Raw genomic sequence first — 20,432 nt, 5'->3', positions numbered from 1 at the left:
TTACTTTTTTCCCTGATAGTTCTTACAATGGACAAACGTATGAACAGATCACCAGCTTCTCATGTTTAATTTCAAGCCTCCATAACCTGCATCCTTTATCAACCAGCCAGTTATCAATCAGTCAGCCAGTTATTCCTTATTATAAACTTCTGCATTTCTTTTTTTCTTTTTTTTTTTCATTTTCTTTTGCATTTTTTTTATTTTTATTTATATATATATATATTTTTTTTTTTTTTTCTGAAGTTTATCATGTTGATTTCAAAAGTTGTCCCTGGTTTCTTGAGACCATTTTGAGCTCTGGTCCTATCCTTGAGAGAGCTTGTGATTCCTCTCATGCTGTAACTCTGACTAGCACTAAGCAGCACTGTATTGTGCAACTTGTTAATGAAGTTTTGAACGGGACAGGATGAAGGGCCAGCCATGGAAGCTGCCCTGCCCTGCTTTCTGATAGTAAGATTGGTAGTTTAACTGTTCAGCTATATTACTTTCCTACAAAATACTGTGCTGCTATGGTTCCTATTTCTTAACACAGTCAGTTGCTACCTGTATGGTTGTGCCAGATGGATTGCTGCAGCCTGAGCCCTTTTGTGTTAAGCAATGTGCAGACACTATACAAATGATGCTCCTAGACTAGAAGAGCTCGCATTTCAAGTACAAAAAAGGTAACAGATGGATATTACAAGCTGCAAGGGGACCCCAGGATCAAGTTTTTTGTTTGGAAAATAGATTCCAAATGATAAAAGTGTGCTGTTCTGAGGTAGTGCTGTTCAACCTGGAGAGTCAGGGTGCCCAAATATGTGACCAATCTCTCTTTTTCACGCAAAAAATGTTTTATTTTTTTTATTTTTATTTTTATTTTTATTTTTATTTTTATTTTTATTTTTATTTTTATTTTTATTTTTATTTTTATTTTTATTTTATTTTTATTTTTATTTTATTTTTATTTTTATATTGTCTGAAGGTGCTGCTCCTGTTGTGCCATAACAGATACATTCTCTTAGACTTTGCAACCACTATTTCATTTAGAGTGTATTTTCATTGATTTTGTGCCTGTGCTGAGATTTTATAAATGGTTGCAGGAAGCCAGCAGGAGCTCATGAATTTACTCATTCAATAAAGAATGACACTGTAGAATTACTCTTATCATACCTTATCTTTCCACTGGTGAACCTTATCCTTCTTCTGCAAGGGAAGGCATATTTTGCATACAAATTTTGTGTGAGCAATGTAACATTTTTATTACCCTTTTATGACCTTAGGAAGTGGATTTGTTCCTTTGCACCTGTTTCACGTGATTCTACCGCCAGTTTGTAATTTTATTTTTTTTTAACCTGCTCCCTTATCCTGCCAGGGAAATGAGGCTTTTGTGGTCACAGTCTGTGTGTGTCATGCATCGCCCACTAATCACTTCTGAGTCTGTAAGTCAGCTATCTAAATCTGTTGTCACAAATAGTAGAAAATATGAAATTTTTGTGAAAGTTGGAACAGACAAAGGAGAGAAGATTGCACTGTTGCTCTTACTGAGAGGAAAGCACTGATGTGATCTTAAATAACCCTTAGTGGGCAAGGCTAAGGACAATTAACCCAGGTGACAACAAGGTTAGGGACACCACAGCCAAGAGAGAAGTTGAATCTGATCTGTCACTGGTTAGAGCCTTGGTACCCCCCTGATGTGAAAAAATCTATGGGAAAGCTGGCTTTTCTTGTTCTCCTGCATACAGAACAGCTTGTTGTCCCATGGTTTCATGCATATTTTAAGTTTTTAAGGTCTGTATCCTTGGTGAAGTCTAGCAGTTGTTAGTTCAGGGCCTTGAAGAAGAGCTGGAACAAAGCTTGAACTCTTGAGTTAACAATGGCTATGCACTCAGTTGAAGTGGAGGTACCAGAAGGTAAAACAAGCCAAAGAAATTAAGACCATAGGCTCTTGAAATGGATCAAATATGTGAAAAATCAGAGGTGGCACCTGCTCCCCAGCAAGAGCTCCACATACCTTGTTTGATGAGTGATGCTAGCACCCTGCATCCTGCTGGGAGATTACGTGTCAGGAATACAGTGAGTGGTTATGCATCAGAGCAGGGAGGGGCTAAAGAGGAAACCTGGGCTTGCAAGTTGTAAGAAGAAGCCAGGGCTCAAAGGTTGCTCCAGGGAGTGACTGCAGCTTGAGGAAATCACCAAGCACAGGTGCTGGCACAAATCGGAAGCTAACAAACTGTGGTCCAGAAAAAACAAAGTTCTCAGTTTGTTTTCAAGTTAAGAAAAGGACACATAGGCAGGCAGTTGCCCCATTGCACCATTTTGAATTATTTGGAACATTTAGTTCACAGAATAATCTCCATGCTTACTGCCTTTGGCATTTGGATATTGCTGCTGAAAAAGGAGCAAAATTTCTGAAGTAGGTAGCTTTTTCATTGGGCCAGGATGGAAGGTCTTAAATCACTTCTTGTAAGCTACATGACAGATGGTTTTGTCACTGGATCTGCAGAACATCTTCTTTTCCCATTAGCAGAAAAGTCTGCTTTGAATACCAACTGGTATGACTGTTCCCTCTGAGAAACAGAAAGCTGTATTTTTTATGTCCAGATAACAGGGAGAAGAGTATGAAGTTTTCATATGGGAGAAGTTTTCTGTCCATTTCTGGCATGGTGCAAAAGATAATACTTCCCCTTGGCAAGGAAAAGAATTGTATTCTCCTTGAAAAAAGTCAGCCTGGGCTGGGTGTGCCAGCTATGGTTTTCTCTGTGTGAAAATGAATGGAAATTTCTCTGTTGTTCTTGAATAGAGAAGGTGATGAAAAATTAATCATTTCATATTGTCTTGCTGGAACTTGTTGCATCTTAAAGAAGGAAAATAACCAATGAATGCAAAGATCATTTTAGCTCTGTATTTCATTTTGTATATCTAGTTCTCAAGGAGGGAGAATAGCAGTACATCTCAGAAACAGTTTTTCATGTGAAAATGTGCCTGCATCTTTTTTTCTGCTAGCATCTGAAATATGTCTTTCTGGGTTAAACGTCTTTCTGGTTTACATATATAAAACGAAATTAATCACTTGTGGAATAGCAACCTAAAACCAAATCCTGTCCCTGACTTAAATCCTAGTAAAGGGCAGTCAGCTCCCAGGACCTAAGAGCGGTGGCTCAGTTATCCTTGCTGTGGCTGTGGCTGTACTTGGATGTGAAGTGGAAAGAGCTTTTGGAATAGAGGTGCATCTGCCAATAATACGTCTTGCTACTGTACAGACGAGACAATCATCCAATATAATAATGTACATGTACAGTCAGTTTTGGCAGTGTTGACCCTTGAGTCAGCAGTGTGTACAGGAGTGACAGACTAAGCCCCAGAATAGAGTCCAGATCATGACTGGTGAAAAAAGCTGCTTGTTACAGAAGGTTTGCTGTTTTGCTGAAATGGGCCATGTGACGAGACACGGGCAGATTTAGTAAAGATGATGCATTGGCTGCAGTGGTTTAAAAGGTCCAAGAGTTATTTGGTTTCTTGACTAAAGATCTGAAAGTAGCTCTAACACAAGACAAAAAAAGCACAATGGCCTAGATGATGATGATGATGATGATGATGATGATGATGATTATTATTATTATTATTTTATTCAGATTTCCTGGATGATGCAGAAAATTGCATGAGATATTTTGTTTTTTGCAACTTCATGTCAGGTTATACAGCTGATGCAGCTTGATGCAATTATGTTGGTTTATGCTGGAAGTTAAAAAAAAAAAAGGAAATGTTTCTGAATAGCAAGACATTACACTAGAAATCTTGCCTCTCTTTCTCTCTCTCTTTAGTATTTTTATATTTTTGTATGGTTTTATTGTTCGGCAGAGAAAAAAGATCTGTGTGAAGTGATGACATTACAGTGACTGGGCAATTACGCAGTCATGGCCAGCCTAAAGCAGGAAGATGCTTTACCTCATAGTATTGGGAGATTAATATCACTGAGACTACTGCTGCCTTCCCCTGTCTCACCTGAAAAAAATGGAGACCTGCTTGCTAGGTAGGGCTTCAGTGCCTGCCTTTGTCCCAGGGCCAGATCTTAAGACCAGGCATCCTAAAAGCTCAAGAATAAGTTAACTGTGATATTCATTGCATTTTTGTGAAAACAGCTTTTACATGTCTAAGGGTTTCTGACCCACTTGGTGATTTGTCTCCCACCCTCTATTTCCCTGAGTTTTGCTCTTCCTTGCTTACTTTCTCCAAATGGACAAATAGCATGTTTTTTTTTTTTTTTTTTTTTTTTTATTGACAGAAGAAAAGTGATGAAAATAGAAGTTATATTCCCTTTTTGTAGCAGCACCATGTTATTCCATAACCTTTTCTTCTCCATGTACACCCCCCACCCCTACCCTCACCCTCTTAGGGATGAATGCTTGTTTCAATAGAAAAAAAAAAAAAAAAGCAGCAGAAGCTGTACAACTTGCTCATTCAACTGTAGAGGCAGAGAGGCAGAGTGTAGTATAGAACATCAATGAAGAAAATAAATATTAACTTGAGTGATTACAGGAGTAATCAGTATTCAAAACAGTACTCAAGCATACATCATATGAGCTGCCATTCTATTTGTTATTTCCTATGTCAGCGTCCCAGGTACTTTATATAAATACTGATGAAAGCTAATTTCAGTAATCTTTCTAGCAAGTTCTATTTTGGGGTACACTTATTCAGCTAGGGAAGGGAATCTGAAACTTGCCAAGGGCTCAGTTAGCATTGTACTGTGTAGCCCCAGGGGTGACAGAATTTCATACCTCTGTTTCTAAAGGTACATGGTAGACCAACATTTTCAGTTGTTTTGTGTCAAATATGTTATGTGCATACAAATAGCAAGTTGCATAGAATCACAGAATCACAGAATCACAGAATCACAGAACTGTAGGGGTTGGAAGGGACCTCGAAAGGTCATCGGGTCCAACCCCTGTGCCAAACCAGGTTCCTTAGAGCAGGCTGCCCAGGTAAGCGTCCAGACGGGCCTTGAATATCTCCAGAGAAGGAGACTCCACAACCTCCCTGGGCAGCCTGTTCCAGTGCCCCGTCACCCTCTCCGTGAAGAAGTTCTTTCGCATGTTGGTGCGGAACTTCCTGTGCTCCATCTTGTGGCCATTACCCCTTGTCCTGTCCCCACAAACCACTGAAAAGAGGTTGGCCAAATCCCTCTGTCTCCTACACCTCAGGTATTTATACACATTGATGAGATCTCCTCTCAGTTTTCTCTTCTCCAGGCTGAACAGACTCAGGTCTGTCAGCCTTTCTTCATAGGGAAGATGCCCGTATTTCTTGTACCAGGGAGCCCAGAACTGGACACAGTACTCCAGGTGAGGCCTGACCAGGGCAGAGTAGAGGGAGAGGATCACCTCCCTTGACCTGCTGGCCATGCTCATTTTTATGCACGCCAGGATCCCATTGGCCTTCTTGGCCACCAGGGCACACTGCTGGCTCATGGTCTACCTGTCGTCCACCAGGACCCCCAGGTCCTTCTCCGCAGAGCTCCTCTCCAGCAGGTCATCCCCCAGCCTGTACTGATACGTGCAGTTGTTCCTTCCCAGGTGCAGGACTCTACACTTGCTCTTATTAAACCTCATTTGGTTTCTTCCTGCCCATCTCTCCAGCCTGTCCAGGTCTCACTGAATGGCAGCACAGCCTTCTGGCGTGTCGGCCACTCCTCCCAGCTTTGTGTCATCGGCGTACTTGCTGAGGGTGGACACTATTCCTTCTTCAAGGTCGTCAATGAAGATGTTGAACAAGACCGGACCCAGCACCGACCCCCGGGGAACATCGCTAGTCACAGATCTGCAGCCAGACTCTGTGCCGCCGATCACTACCCTCTGAGGTTGGCCAGTCAGCCAGTTCTCAACCCACCTCACTGTCCACTCATCTATCCCACACTTTCTCAGCTTTGCTAGCAGGATGTCATGGGAGACAGTATCGAAAGTCTTGAATAGCAAAATTTTAAGAGCGTGGGTTGTATACAACACAAAGGAGATTTCCTAGGAAGCTGTGTTTCAGTGCCAGACATTTCAGGGTCAGACCGGTACAGGGAGCTGCTGGGGACTTGGGGCAGGGAGTCACAGGACTTCCGCATGCGATGCAAAGTTCAGGCAGCCTATTTTTAGGCCAGCCTCTGATGTAATCATGTGGCAATTAGCATCGCTTGTGAGCTTGTCTTAAATGGGTGTAAACAGACGTGTTAAGAACCCATATACTGCTTTACCATCTCAGTGTAGTGGTGTGCCTGCCTGTTTGTATGTGCTTACTCACTTTCCTCTGGTGAAGTCCCCTCTACCGTACCACACCCTTAACAGACATCTGGATACCTGTCCAGCCCAAATGCTCTCCCTGCTTTACATCCAGGATCAGACGCCTTATTTGCACAACGTTTAACTACACAGCACATCTCCTGCTGGCAGCCTTGTGGCCAAGAGTGTTCCAGGAGCACGGACCCCCCTGCCACTGCGCTGCCCTGCACACTGACTCCAGCCCTCCTCGCCCCTCCTGGGAAAACCCTACCCACAGCCCTCGCTGGGCAGCCCTTTCCTCCCTCCCTTATTTACAAGGGATGCACGACAGTGGTGAGAGACCTTGAGACAGAACGTGAGCCAGGAGGAACCCGTGGACCCAGAGCTACGTGACGCTTTGTGAAGTGAAAAGGCAGCAGATAAGGTTCCAGAAGTGCAGGGAAAACTTGAAAATTTGAACCCACTTAACAGAAGATAACTGTTTAGGGGCCCAAATCTCTTTGAAAAAAAAAAAAAACAAAACACTGAAAATAATACCTAACTTATAGTTTTAAGCTGGCATTGTTCCTAAAAAAAAGAAGACCCATTGTTACTCCTGAATACCAGTGCCAGCCTGCTTGGTCTTCCCCCTGTGCTGCTCTTCCTTTTCTGATAGCATACATACTCACGTTATCCAAATGGTTAGGCTCCTCTCTGAGGCTGCTGCTGAAAAGTGGGCCTGAAGTCTGTACAAAAAGTAGTCAAAATCAAAATTCTGTCCTGTATGAGATATTAATACTTAAGAATTAATTTCTGGACTAGATAAATATTTATTTATTTATTTTTAAAGTGGAATGAAAACTTCTGAATAAATGATTTATAATTAAAATGCTTCAACTGAGTCTGTTGAGAGTAGACCAACACTTTTTGTTTTGAGTCATCTCAAAAACCAAACCACATTTCCCTAGGGGTGTGATTTTCTCTCAGCAGTTGCAGTTGACATGTCTTGTGCCCTTATTTTCTCCTGTGAGCTGGTTGTCTGTGAAATTGCATTTCCCCAGGCATAAAATACCCTTCTGTCTCCCTGAGGCCAATATTTATGAAAATTTTTGATTTTGTGAAAACTCTATTTCCTGTTGAAATCAGAATTCCCAGCCAAGTCTACTTTTCATCCCTTCAGGCACTTTCAGAGTTTTTATCTGTGGCCTCTTTCTGTTTTTTTTTTTGTTTTTTTTTTTGTTTTTTCCTTTCTCTCTTACTGTTTCTAAATGTTGTGCGTGGTTTTGTTTTCTCCAGAGGCTGTGCTTTGCACGTGTTTGTCCAGCACCCACAGTGATGTTCCCATTAGTCCCAATTCAGGACTTTCCTCCGGAAGGAGGAAATTGCACATTGTTGTTACTGTTGTTACTGGGCATTGCATCGTTGTATTACAAACACTATATATACGCCATGTATGAACACTTTTGTTTACTGTTTTCTTAATTCAGGAAAAGTGCAGTTGGTGTCTTTGGGAACTGAAGGTGAGCATATTACTGTCATTAAAAAAAAATATATATTTCTACAAGATAGTCAGGAGTAGTTATGGTTAGCCTGAAGTCAGGGTTATGTGAAGGTGACAAAGGGGTTCCTGCTGTTTGGCTCTGTATTTCGTCTTCCATTTTGTAAGTCTGTACTGCACACTATTAACTGAACTTTTCATGCTGGGGTGCAGGTCTTTTTTTCCCTCCTGGTGTGCTGGGCTTGCTGTGGAACATGCAGCCAGGGCCTGCATCATCCAAAAGGACACCCATGTGGTTTGCAGGTGATGCCCGGGTCACTCACTGCAAGGTGGGACTGGATAGGGAAAACCCCCTTGACGGTATTCTTTTCAATCACGGCCACTAGGGGCATGGTGATGAAGTGATTACTTCTGCTTCTATTGCTTCTCTGACAGGTTTTGAATTTATGGATTTCTTGTTTTCTCCCCCTTCCTAGCTCTCAGAAATGCCTAGGAACTGTTTCACCAGCTGCTTCTGAAATTCTCACAGTGGCTTTTAATTACTCAGATTTTCCTTAAAAGTTATTTTTAAGACTCTATTTTGGCCAACATTTGATATTCACATTCAATTTATAACTCAGTTAGGAGCTCCGCCCAGAAATAATCTGAAAGAGGTACTGATCTAGGTGTTATCATTCAAAGATCATATGTCCACTTTTCCTCTGCTAACACTAGTGTAAATTCCAAGACATGGTTATCTTGATAGTAATAGAAAATCCTTATATGATCCATGTGTCAGTTGAACACATGGACCATAAAAGAATTGTTACCTGTTTATATAGGATTTAGTAAAGCTCTCTCCTTGTCAGAGGTAGCAAAAGGGACTCTACTCCTCTCCTAGACACTTAATTTGCATTACCCAGAAACTTGCATAAATAAAACCTGTAGCAGGCAGCAGAATTCTTACACCTATCTCTCGGGGTTTATTACTCTCTCTCTCTGTTAATTAATGTAATTAATTACAATTAGACAGTCATTTTCAAGTGATACATCAAACAGTATATCTGCCAGCCTTTTGTGAACCTCCAGTGGCTTTGCCCTTCCTGTGTTGATACCAAAAATTGCTGTGCAGGCAGTGTAGATGGATGATTTTATGTCTGCATTTTTCACTCAGATCCTTAATCCCTTATGGCATTCTGGTTACATCTGCATGTGATTTGATGGTGGTTTGGAAACTCCTGCAGCTACGCTGGCAGGCTTCTCTAAAAATTCCTATGGAGAACCAGGTGAAGATGTGAATAGAGCATGGTGTGGGTGTTGTTATTTGAAGTTTCAGTTCATTTGACTGCACACTGTGTGTTGTGGAACCGGTAATTTCTATCCTCCTGAGCACAGCTGGTGCTCACTGGGCTATCAAGGGATACCTGACAGTAGCCACCCTCTGGCCAAGCTGATGTTGCTCTGCTGCCCTTGCTGAGAAAAAGGCTTCCCATCTTTTCAACCAGCAGCAGATGTCTCTGTAGGCCTTTCTGATGGTACCACAGCTCTCAGAGACCTTACTGAGACACCTCTGGTGGCAGCTCTTCATCTGCACCCTCGGTGTTTCCATTTCAGGACTCACACTGTGCCTTCTGTGCAGGGCCTTAGCCTCTACAAGAGCTGGTGTCTGTACTTTTCACAGCCCAGCATCCTCTCTAAGATGGGACAGTTTTATAGCACAGGCTTCCCGTCAGGACCTTCTCTGCTGAGAAGTTGTTTTCCAGGCTGCTTGGGCTGTTACTCCTTTGTCAGCCTTGAGATCGTGACTTGTGGTGTGCTGTCATCAGCAAGCATCTCTCCTTCAAAATAACACTTGGTCTTTTCCCAGTTGCAATTTCTGCTGTCCCAGCTTTTGGTTTGGGAAAACGGAGCTGCATGACTCAGTGAAGTTGTCCCAGGCTTTGCATATTCCTCTATCACAGCACAATTAATTTCCTGCTGGGAAATTGGTTTCCTCTTCCTCCTCAGGTTTCTGCTGGGAATGACTGCCTCTGCCTCTTCTAATTCCTGCTGGTCATCTCCTGTCTACTTCCAGTTTCTCATCGAGTTCACCCTCTGTTTAGAGGAAGAAAAGGACCTGAACTGAGGATGTGCAAGAAAATGCAGGGCACAAATAGTTCAAAGTGGGAGATCGGTAGGAAACCATGGAGACAAGAAAGGAGAGAATGGGTTGGAGGAAATATTTTCTACCTAGACAAATAATTAAGCAAGCTTCTCTTTAAAGGCTTTCTCATGGCCTGTCTCTGATATTATAGCACAGTTTTCTTTTCATTAAGATTTTGCTTAGCTGTTGTTCACTTAAAATATCTTTTGTGAACTGTTGGGCAAATTGATATTCATTTAGAAGTAGAGGAAGGAAATGTTTAGTGAACTGCTTCAGAGTTTCAGCAAGCCTGAGGCATAGGGTAAGCAGTGAAGGACCATGACTGTTCCTCCCTCAGACCTTTGAGCACTGTCTTGAACCCTTTGAGATGCAGACTAAAGCTGAAACTGTTTTTACCTGTGAAAGAAAAAAAATAAATAGTGGAAGTACACAAAGGTCCAAATTCTGTCTCTTTCTCAGAAATGGGTGCAGATCCTCCCTAATTTTCTGGCAGTGACATGTACTATGAACAGATGTTACCTTTCACTGAGGAGACACTCGAAGAGGCAGTCTTTAAAAAAGCCATCTCTACTTTTACAGCAGCAAAAGCAGGCACCAGTAAGTGTAGGAGCTTGACATCAGCTAGACAATTAAGTATGTGATCGTGCCTGCAGGCAAAGTACTCAGACATTTAAATTATAGGAATTACTTTGCAGTTATTTGTGGGCACAGAAATGGTTAGGTAAATCTTGACGAAAACCCAGATTCCCAGGTTTTAATTTGGCTGCATTTGTCCATTGAAGGTATTTTCTTGTTGTTGTCATTCCCACATTATCTGGTGGGGGCTATGCCACTGGTAAATATACTGAAACATTATGCAAACCATGGTGTCAAACAAAACTACAAACCTAGAGCTGTGCTGTTCCACTTTCCTTTGAGGAAAGCTCATTTTTTCTTAATGGCTAACCAGTGGTATTCATCCCTCAAGGAGGATATTTGCAACAGGAGGAGGGAAATGCACCAGGTGCATTAATAATGCTTTTTGTAGTCCAGAAATGATACCTGCATGGAGTCCCACTGACCATTCAAATACACTCCAGGGACAATTGGTAGATACCCAGTGTGCTGCTTCAGCTGCATTCAGCTTCCTGATTTTTATGATATTTTGAGCTGAAACTGAAGCTACCTTGTATTTGTGTTTTTTCTTTCCGGCATGAGTTAGCTGTCCCTGCTGTATAAACAACTGGCTTGGCAGTAAGCATGTTTCTCTCTGAGAGTATTGGTGCCTGCACTGCTTGTAGTACTTGTTGCTGGCCCCTTGGCAGGAAAGTGAGTTTAGGTTCGGGGCTGAGGTCTAAAGCCAGGGAAGGGGGTTCATCCTTGTTGATAGGCCCCCATAAATCTTGGTGTGTAACCTCTGCCACTGCTGATGCTTGATCACCTTCAAGCCAACTGAATAATTTGGATTCTCCACGTGCTCCAATATTTCTTGTGCTGACTGCAAAGAGAAGGAAGGAGGGCTGTGACACAGCTACTGCCAGAGCCTTCTTCCTCCTGGCCTTGCCTCACCTTGCTCCTTCTCTCCTCTCAGAAGTGCATGGCATTTTGTGTCACAAGACTAATTTCTCTTAATGTCTGGAGGTATCTGGGTTTGCAAAAGACATTTTTCTATCAAGAAGCTTAGTCTAATGAGGTGGAAATAACCTCTGGAGACATCGGTTAGAGAAAGTGCAATAAGTACAGCAAGTGCCTACAGGATCAGCAGGGGGAAAGAAAAGACTGAAGGGAGGTAATCAATGTTTTGTGTAGGAGGTAAAAATGCCTGATTGCTAATGACTCGTGGGGAGTAATACAGAAATTTCCTATTCCTGAAAGTAACAGCAAATACATTAAATAAAAATTGTTTTTCTTTGAATTTTGTAGTTTCTGATGTCAGGGCAGGTACTTCAGTTTATGCAGAGGTAATATGAAGCAAAATAAAAACGTGGAAGAACTAATAGCATATGAAATAGAACTGCACTTATAAGCTCCAACTTTCTGCAGCGGCACAGGTAATGTAGGAGTCAGCAGAGGCAGCTTGGTCTCTCATTGCTAAATATGGTCAGCTGCTGGTTTTGTATAGTGAGGATCATGTTATTGCCCAGCTTCAACAGCTTTCAATGTTTAATAACCAGTTATCTGAACATTGCAATTAATAGGCATTCTTAGGACTGCAAGTCAAAAATCTTTCTTTGCACCTGTTTGTTTGCTGTCCTGTCTCTTGGGTAGGGTTTTCAGTGCATATTGTTCGGCGAGCTGTACAGCACACGTTGTGTAGCTCCCTGGCACTGAAGGGACATGGCTGAGGCTGGGATCAATGGGAATGCAAGTGCAGCTGTAATGGTGGTTTTGCAGCAGTTCAGCGTCTCTTCTGTCCTGTGCTGCAGACTGGTTGCCATGCATGGGAGAAAAATGGTGCCATTGGAGGCACTATATCCTATTTGCCTCACCTCCCTTTGGAAATCTGTCTTGTTAAATGTGCCAGTGTTAAAAGTATTTTTCTTTTGTCTTTGATAACCACTTTCATAAAACTAAGGCTGTATCACAGAATGAGAATAGGAATACAGTGAGGTCATTTTCTTTTTCTTTATATATATATATTATATATATTATTATATATATATTTATTTTTTTATATATATATATATATATATACTTAATGAAACTAGTTGCAGTGTGTGGCTTTTAATTCTTCCCTTCAGATGTATTCTGAGTTGACACTTGGGTTACAGCAGTTGTGCTGCTACATTAGACAAGCCAAATTATACCTAATCGTTCTTTCTCTTTCTCTTTCTCTTTCTCTTTCTCTTTCTCTTTCTCTTTCTCTTTCTCTTTCTCTTTCTCTTTCTCTTTCTCTTTCTCTTTCTCTTTCTCTTTCTCTTTCTCTTTCTCTTTCTCTTTCTCTTTCTCTTTCTCTTTCTCTTTCTCTTTCTCTTTCTCTTTCTCTTTCTCTCTTTCCTTCCTTCTCTCTTTCCTTCTTTCCTTCTCTTTCAAGAAGAAAATAAATAGCTTTGTAAGCAATGTTAAGCTTAACTGATAGTCGGTAACATTAAGTTATGACTACAGCAACCAAACCCAAGATGTCCAGTGCAATATGTCTGGCCATAAAGTGTTGCTTCAATTCAAGCAGTTGCCATAACAAAGTTTTGTTAATAAACAGCAGTTCTGCATAACTTTTCAGTTACACTCAGAAGCCTGCCTGGATTTGGAGTTGCTTCATTGTTCAGAAAAGCGTCTTAATGATCTTCAAAACAGAATAACTTGCAGCACATAACAAGAGCTGTCCAGGAGTCATATTAATTTTCAATTAGTTCTTGCTATGGTAGCGTTGTTCAGACTTTATATCCCATGTTTACAAGTGTATGATCTGATTGCAACATGCATGCATGTACAGCACATACTCCAATAATGCACAGAACAACAAGAGAAAATAGAGGTGGCACAATTATACTTCAGTTGCAAATGAAACACACATATGGTGATATAAATATAAATATATCTTGCTTATTCAACAGCATAAAAACAAACAAACAAACAAAAACAGCAGAGGAAGCATCAGATTATTATTATTATTTTTCCCCAGAGAACTGTATACATAATTTATAAAAAATCAGTAGAAGAAAACTTGAATGAAAGCATGTGCCTGAGATATGTATGTATATCACATACTTGTGTACACCTCTGTGTTTTCTGCCAGGCAAGGCCCACTGGTGCACAGAGCAGCACTGGGCCTGGTCTTCATTCCCTTCCACACTCCTTGCTGTCCTAAAGCAAGTGCTGCCCAGAAGTGCCTTCTCCTCACCTCATATTCACACCATGCTTCTAATACATTGCAGAGGTGTCTCTGCCAGCTTGCATTACCTGTCCTACTTCTGAGCCCTGGTGACAAACCAAGCTCCTTCCTGAAATAATTGGCTGCAGCAGCCCAAGCAATTGTCTTGCACGCAGACTGTGAGGAGTCTGGGGAGGGAATTCATCTGGGCAGCTGCAAGGTTTTACATCTGAGTGACAACATTTGGCATTGGCAGATAAAGCTTGTGTGTAGGTACATGTGTATATATATATATGTTTATGTGTGTTTGTATGGGTCTGAGAGAGACAAGCACAGCCAAAAGATGCAGGAACACCACATGAATGTGCAAAGAAAAAGAAACCAATAAGTAAAAGCTGAAAGTGTTGTGGTTTTACCTGACAAAAAGGCACTTGGGATTCTGGACAAAGAAACTGCCTTTTATTTTTGGATTCCCAATGAACATGATACATAATACAGCTTCTTTTTAAAACAAATAAGATTGCAACAATGCCTTGTTTCATCATTTAGTTCTTCTCCTGGTAGAAAGAGCTCTTGGTATTTTGAACTTTAAGATCCTGGACCATGGATTCAGACATTGATGCAAACTTTGAGAGTACCTATGGATAATAAACATATACAAATTCAAAGGGTGGATAATTTTAACTGAGAAAGCTGATTGCAAATATCATGGAACAAAGTTTCATGTGTAAATCTCATTAATGTTAAGGCCATATATAAGGACTTGACATACAACATTTTTCAAGGCTTTGTATTTTGAAACTTCCTTTTTTTCATAAACTAGAGTTAAAAAAAAAAGAGTAAACCAACAATTTGTTGTTGTTGTTGTTGTTGTTAATGTTACTTTTCCCCCTTTTCTATGCTTGGCCTTCTTTTCTCCCTCAAAAAACTTCATTATGTTTTGAAGGTCTTCAAAAGTTTAGTTGCTTCATGTTTTATCATAGTTTGTTCTGTCTTACTTCATACAGATTAAGCCTTCTGTTTTCCTCTGAGATGGAAATAAAATATTCCATCACAAGTTTTGCAGGCACTGGGCATATTTTTAAAAGAGTGGGAAACATTTCAATTAGGCATACTTTGCCGGACATGCAGCTAAATGCCATGGGATTGCCGAAGTGCTGTTCTGAGCTATGTAAGCCTACCAATAACAATTAACAATTACATAGCATTTTCCATCTGAGTGTCTGTTATCACATAGAGACTCATATTCCTACCAGTTTGAATCTTGTGTCTACATTTTACAGCAAGAAGGTTACTGTAGACATTCATGTCAATTTTTGAGGTATCTACTATGTTTTCTGTTCTCACTTTTCAATTCTGTAACTACAGATGTCTATATCCCGACTTTTTAGAGGAGCTGATAATTTGCCATTTCAAAGAAAGACAATGAATATTTATGGATGTTTACTACTTCTACATACCTAAAGTTCCAAATATCTTTAACTTTTTACTTTGGAGTTGAATGACTTCTTCATACAGTCTGAATATAACCCTGGTTTTGAGTCCAGTAGGTTCCCCTAAGTTCTTCAGCAGAAGGAGAATATTTCCAATTATTACTTTGTTAGCTCACTATTACTATTGGCTCTTGTTTATGTTCAATAACAGCTATGTTCTGTGCTTACATAAAGTGTTGCATGCTAATCAAATAATCAAGTGGAAAATAATTTCAGTAGGTGAGCCTCCAAGACAAATACTAAGATATAAAACTGTCTTCAGAATTAATCACTCTTCATAACATTCTGTTTTTGCTTCTCTGAGAGCCTTTTTGTCCTGAACTGGCTACCTATAAAAAGAGGTATTTCATATTCAACAACATGGTTGTAAGCAAAATATCATGAAGGTGAAATGCACAAATCAATCAGGAGATTAATTAACCTAAATTGACAGTATATACCTAGCTTGTATGAGATCAGTGCCAATGATTTAAACACAATGGCATTTTCCAGCTTGTGAGCCAAATGAATTCTTTGGAAGAGATGTGTACACAGTTTGTGTTTACAGTCCACAAAAGGTTAATGCTCCTGGATGCCTCTGAGTGTTGTGTGAAGACTGGCTGGAGCTTTGCTCCAAAAGGCAGTCCTAACACGGATAAAACAAAATGTTCCCATGGTCTGAAGTGAACTTTCTCCCTATGTTGGTGTGCTCCTGGGCTGAGAGCTTAATTAAGAGTCCGCTGCAGACCAAGAGTGTGCTCTGTAAGTGTACCAGTAATCTCATATAGGCACGTGTTACCATCTTGAGCCAAGCATGATGTCAAGGTCATAATTTGAAATCCACACCTCAGCTTTAGTAAATGCTGTGATAACAACAGCACATGCTTGTACATGAAATATGCTGCAGCTCTAGTGAATGAAAAAACTCTCAAGACAGCATGATCTGCTGACAGCATGAAGTTGAAGCACAAAATTTTTTTGCACTGCCTGCAAGGAAACTTTCGATTTATTCTATATTGTAAACGGCTTTTCCTTAAACTGTGCAAAACATCTGTTGGAAAGGTTGGTGAGAAACTTCTGAACTTCAAAGCTTGTTAGTACTGTTAATACTTGTTAATAATATGGACATAAAAATAAGTCAGAGTGAACAAAGATTTTTCAGGGAAATAAATTATGATGAATCTAACTTCCTGGATTGAAACTGATTATAAACCCTGCTCTTTTGTAAAATATTCATCAGTCCATGTGATAATGTTGACTTATGATTCCTTTCCATAGACTAAGTGTAGCATGATGCCAAAAAAGAAAATCACCAGAGCAAAGCAAAACAAAACAGATTTGTTCCTCTAGGTCAGTGTGATTTGTGTAGTTGAATATATGAGAAGGCAGCTGGTATGAAGAATCTCTAGACACTGAGAATACAAATTTAGAATACCAAAAATATGCACACATATATGACTGTTTGTGTATAAAATGAACTATAAAAGTAGAGAAAACCTCAGCTGAATTAGAATCCCAAAATAATTGCTGACGCATGAAGATTAAAAACTACACTTTTTAAGCATAACAACAGTTTTTGATTGTGCTATCTCAACACAGGGTTCAAACCTCTTGAAACAATGGCAGTTAATTTTTTTCCCTTGTTTGCGTAAGTATGGATGCTCAGCCATTTTCAAAGTCTTTGAGAAAAAAACAGACTCCAGCTTCTCAGCAAATTTAGGAAAGTGAACCATGAAGAGGTAGCAGGACGATGGCTGAGAGGGGTTACTAACGTCTGGGAGTTCTATGAAAGACAGTGAGGAGATAAAAGGTGGTGTGAAGGACTCTGAGGGCAGCAAAACTGGGAACTCTGTTGTTCTGGTGAGTCTTTCAGCAGTTCTGAGCTCTACTAAGACTGTTTCTGTTGCTGTGTGGAAATTGTGTTACACTATCTTCATAAAGCCAACTTCAGACTGTCTATTTCCTTGTTCTTATTGATCATGTTTGGCTGAAATTTTGGCAATAGTAGAAAGAGCTCCAAAATGTTTCTAAGTAAATTTGGAAAAAAAAAATCTTACAAGCTTTATCAATAAGAATATTGTTGTGAACATACCCACTTAGTCGCTTATGAGACATGTCATGATTTGGTGCTAGGTCAAAAATATTCTGGGAACATCTGTTGGGTTTATACTGACAGTAGTTACAAGCACAAGTGTTAACACTTCTCAGTAGTTTGTCATGAATCTAAAAATATGTAATGTTCTTTTCAGAGTCTCAATATTTTGTAGGTTTCTGGAAATCTACTCTTGTTTCTGGTGTGTGTGCAAAGAGAAACTGGAAGATGAAACTTTTCAGGGACCTGAAAAACTTAACACTTTCATACCAAAACTAACTGCATTTTTCATCTTGATTGGAATTCAGTACCATTACAAGAAGCTTGATAAAATCAAAGCTGTCAGTTATGTCCATTGGTCCACTTTGGTGCTCAGTGTTCTGAACTTCAGAAAATGCATAAAATGACACACTGTCATTATCTAGCAATGTTACATTTTTACACTTTCCTAAAATGTCACGGTATGGTACATGTGATAGTTCAGATGAATTTGAAAGTGTTGGAGCTTCTCTCATTTTGGAACAGTCTCTTTTTTTAAGGCAGCAGCCTAATTACCACAAAGCTTCTTTAGTGTCCCTGCTCTCTCTCCTCATTATTCCTAGCCATGATTTTAACATGATTTCTGGGTTGCTCAAGATATTTCTCCTCAGAATGAGGCACATAGCTTGGTGACCTGGTATGAAATCTCATCAGACTGTGAGGCCATGGAAAGGCCAGATGAGCTCTGAAAATGTTTCAAGCTTGGATGTGTACCTTCTTTAAATTGTCAAAAATTTGGAATTTTCAGCGTATCATATCATAGCTGGCAGAGACTCACTCTGCTGTTTGTTGAAAGGATACCTCTTGTTGGGGGAACTTGTTGCAATACAGTCAAAATGTTCTTTAAAAAAGACTAGTAAAAACTAAGCTATCAGTAGTTCCAAACCTTTCAAACAAACAAACAAACAAAAACAAAATATTTTTTTTCTCAAAATATTTTTTTATTTTTTTTTAATTATGAAATTAAAATTTCATAAGCTGAAATATAGGGTCCTACTGAATCAGTGTGGGACAGATATCAGAGCAGAAATTCAGTAGATTTTTTTAGCTGATGCATGTTTTTAACACAGACTTTGTACAATTTTTGGTACTGCCAATGCATGCTAATGCAAAATGCAATGCATGCAATGCAAAACAAGCTTCTCTGTATGTACAGCTACATGAAATTTATGAAAACAGAACCCACAAACTTTTCCATGAGCTGAAATCTATGGTGCACTAGGTGTTCAGAAACTCCAGACCTTATCAGATAGTGTTTGCAAAGAAAGAATAGGAGAAAAAACACAGTTTTTAGCATTTTCTCTCTCTTTTTCCCACTTCCTGCACACTGCAGATTACTTTTCTTCAGTGTCTTAAACTCAACAAAATGGAAACACAAACTTTAGCTTACTGTTGTCAAAAAACATGCAGACCTTTCAGGTCAAGAATGGTAATTTGTTAGCAGCCAAAACTGAAAACACTGAAGGCTGAGAGAAAGTTGAGGAAGAATAGATAACCCTACTCATGTTCTTGGAAAGGAAACTTTCAGGGGATTATTGATTGATGATGATGGCTGTTGCAAATTTGCTTTACCGCAACATCTGTGACCCTTGTAGTGGAGCACAAACTTCTTACACTATGTGCAGTACAAGTACAGAATAAGCTGAAAGCTGCTGTGCCACAGAGTTTGCAAATATTGAAAAGATTGACAGGGAAGTGGAGTTAAGTGGGCTGTAGCTCTCCTGGGTGCATTACCTGGTGCAAGGTAAAGGTTTGTACTTCATGGGAAGTACTCACTCCTACTTATCTGGACCAGCTTAAACCTCCTCAACTTATCTATTCAGATGGGAAAATACTAGTCCTTTCTCAAATAAATTAGATCTAATAAACATATCCCAAAAATATTTTATACTTTGATTTTAAAAAAGTAGAATATATGTAAAGAATTTAACTATATAATGAAAAAACAGTATAATCAAATGGTGGATTGAACTCAGGTAATGGGATTCAGCTATTTAAACTGCTCCATATTACAATTGTAGCCACAGAGTCATAATGAGAAGGGAGTGGTATACGTTATGTATATGCCAGACAGGGCAGCACAATGACCCTTACCTTTGAGGATGTTAGCACTGTTCTGACATCACTGAAAACCTTAATGAGGTCTGTAGATTTTTGTTTTAAAGGGCTTGGCTTCTGATCAGCTTGAAAGTGTAGAAAGTCTTCTGTACTTTGCTGGCTGGTCAGATACAATGTTAAAGTCTACCAGTTCTAGAACACTAAATAGGAAATCCCTATTGCTCATCCGCAATTAACTGGTTTGATTAAAAAAAAAATAAAATCAGAAGCTAAGAGGAAAATAACAAACAAACAAACAAAAACAAAACAGCAAAACACTAACAAGTAGCCCCCATGTCAATTCAGAAAAAATGTTACAATTATCTGGTATAATGGAATGGCATGGATACTTGTAAAGATGGCTTTGGTTAATGTGTGGAAGAAAGCTCTTTTGAATGAAATTAAGCTTACAGAAAAACAAAACAAAACAAAGAAACAAAAAAAAAAAAACAGGACAGGTGTTATTCAGTTTCTCTTCTGCCCCATCAGACAAAGCACTGTGCATCTGACTGATGTCTTTGAACTTGTCCATCATGTACATTTTTCAAGGCCAAACCACCAAATGCAATATTTTAAAGGGAATGTTTCCTGTTCTTTTGAAAGGAAGCTTACAAAATCTGACATTGTATTAAGGTGCAGCCAAGTCTCTTGCATTATAGTGATCCTGAGCATTAAAATATTGAAGCATGATGGATGTAAAAAAAGAAATATATTACGTATCTATTAGAATGTTACATATGGGAAGGCTAAATAGAGACCTCGAATATTAATCGGAAAAAAAAAAAAAAAAAAAAAAAAGTGACCTCACCATCTCCTTTCCGTGACAGGACTGCCACTTCAGGGTTCAACACGAGCTTGGGATCAGTGTGACTTGGGTTATTTTTGCCTAGATGCTTTATTCAGACTGAAGTTCATTTGACCTTTCTTTAGCCCATTCACAATTTTGTGTGATCTTTCCCATGTTCCTTGACAGTGAGATGGCATTTTCTTACTTCAAAGAGTTTAATAGGTTGTTTAGAGATTACTTTTTTTTTTTTTCTTTTACTGTCTTTTCTAGGTTATTGATGAAGGTTTCAAATAACTTGTTGCCTCAGTGATTCC

Source organism: Anser anser (assembly GCF_964211835.1).
Source record: "Anser anser genome assembly, chromosome: Z".
Classification (NCBI taxonomy): Eukaryota; Metazoa; Chordata; class Aves; order Anseriformes; family Anatidae; genus Anser; species Anser anser.
Note: the sequence above shows the minus strand (reverse complement) of the source record.